The following is a 2,737-nucleotide window of genomic DNA, read 5'->3' on the forward strand; positions in this document are numbered from 1 at the left end:
GGCTGCCTTCCTTATACAAGAGTAGAGAATAAGAATGATGATGATTTGATGGAGGACAAAGAAAGAAGTGGTATGACATGAGAAGAGGGAGAAGAAAATGTAATATCACAAAATCCCTTAACCTCACTTTTCTTTGTTGTAAAACTAGGGTCATATTTTCTCTAATACCTATATCACATAGTTGTTGGTTTTCTGTGGATATACACAAACTTGTGTGTATGTATATATATATATATATTTATATATATGTATGTATATGTATATATACCTAATAGATATTTACCCAATCTAAATATCTGTCAAATTGAAATACACATACATTATATATATAGGTATGTGTATGTGTGTAAATGTGTGTGTGTGTATACACACCCTAATATATGATTATATTAGCTTATATTATATATATATACATATATATTATATATAAACCCTACTTCAAATGCCCATACATCACAAATGTGTGTATATGTATATGTGTGTATACACACACACACACACACACACACATATATATATATATATAGAGAGAGAGAGAGAGAGAGAAAGAGAGAGAGAGAGAGAAAGAGAGAGAGAGAGTATGAGTATTTAGAATAGGTAGAAATCTTTCTATTCCCTTAAATAAACATTTAGGAAGCACTTATTATATACCAAGAACTAGATGCATTCACATGTATACATGCATGCATATATGTATGCATACATTCATACACATATACACAAGAATGTATTTGTGTAAAGCACTATGAATTACTTAGGTACTTTATAAACACGTTTTTCTTTTAAGATTAGAATTTCTGTACTGATGTACACTACAATCCTATGACTTTATATTCTTTAAAATAATTGTTCATTTCCTGACATATTTTATATCCGCCAAAAAGAATCTTTTGCCCACTACAGTGAAAATTGTTGCTCATGGACATGTGTATTTACATTTGAATTATGCATTATTAGTTCGCAAATTAATTTACTATTGGCATTAATCCTTCTCTCAATAAAGCAAGTGTATATTAAAAATGACAAATGACACCAATAATCATTAATTTGTCCACTTGATATATCAGGTGGTTGATTTGAATTGTTTTTATAAACAGTAATTATATGAATCTCAATTCACCCTTAGTACTTGTGTTGGATTCTGATTAATTTTAATAATACTGGGCTTCGAAATTTGTTCTTCAAATACCAAGTCTATGACACTATCTATCACTCAGACCAATAGTATCTTTCAAAATGATACCAAAAATTAAAAATCCATCTGTAACATGGCTGTCCTCATAATGATTAAAAATATACTACTTGATAATTCATGTCATACTTTTAAGTTAAATGCAAATTAATATTTCTCTATTAATCTCGTGTCTTCATAACAATTTTTTAATTACAACTAATCAAATCCCAATTAGTTGGACTGTATTTACTGATTTCCATCAATATAATTTCTCAAACTGAAATTTTAACTAGGAGAATTATCTGTTAAATAATATAATAAAATAATATGTGCATGGTAAACAAATGTTTATTCTTTTTGTTTTTGCTGCTTTGATTGTTGTTAATGTCTTTACTAAGTTACAATTTGCCCTTCTATCCAGTAACTCTTCTGATTTATTAATATAGTACTTTAGCATTTCTCCTGCCTCAGATAGTCTTGTTACCTACTTTAAGCTTCTTGCTTTCTAAGTTTCTTTTTTTTCCCAATAAAAATCCCATAACATCTTTGGAATCATAATTTAATCAATCATTGCTCCTCTTAGTAATCATCAACCAAATTGATCTCAAAATAATTTTTCCCAGTGTCATTTTCAGAGATTTTGTTTTTTTAAATTTGTAATTTAAAAAATATATAATTAAATACAAAATAATAAAAGAAAAATATAACACACTTAATTACTAAAACTAAAATTATACAAAAGTAAAAAGAAAAAAAGCATTTCCATGTTCACAGCATGGTATGAGAGAGGATTAAAAACATACAACAGAGGCAGAGCCAAAATGACATCATAGAAGCAAGAAAGCTCCATGTGCTCCCCCCATAACCACCTCCAATACCTGTAAAAAATTTACTCTAAGTAAACTTTAAGGCTATGGAACCCACAAAGTGACAGAGAGAAAAAAAAATCTCTTCCTGAAAGCATCCCAGCAGGAAGACAGAAAGGGTCCATCACATTGTGCTGGGAGCAGATCCCAGACCCACATGAGTCTTCAGTTTTAGCCTCAGGGTGTCGCAAGCAGCCATGCCTAGAGCAGACATCAGGAGAGTGGATCACTAGCAGCTGTGGTGGTTTTCAGAATTATAAACCAATAAATTCCAAAGACAAAGTGAGGGCTCAGTATAGACTTCAGGAACAAGGGTTCTGGGAGTTTGGTCCAGCCTCTGACCCTGGAGGAAGAAGTGGCTTCTTGAAGCAGCCACTGACACTTGGCTACTTAAGAGCTTCTGGAGTGCAGATTGTAGGGGGACCAAGCAATCAATCTGAGGGTTAATTACTCTTGCTTTAAACTGCTTGGATCAGGATCATTTTCTAGGGTGGAGGTCCTGGGGTTTGTGACCAGGTATCAGACATATGGAGGCTTCAGAGAGGGCAGCCAACTTATATGTCTGGCAGCTGTGAAAACTCCAGTGATTTAGGCCAAGCTTTTCTCTCTATAAGCAGAGTTCTACTGTGGAACAAAGCTCAAAAGTCAAATAATTGAGAGGCAACAAGAGCTAGTAAAAGAAGCAAAGTAAGCTCAG

This window comes from Petaurus breviceps, unplaced genomic scaffold (assembly GCF_028583685.1).
Source record: "Petaurus breviceps papuanus isolate PSGF00001 unplaced genomic scaffold, PetGlider_PUasm1.0 38, whole genome shotgun sequence".
In the NCBI taxonomy this organism is placed as follows: Eukaryota; Metazoa; Chordata; class Mammalia; order Diprotodontia; family Petauridae; genus Petaurus; species Petaurus breviceps.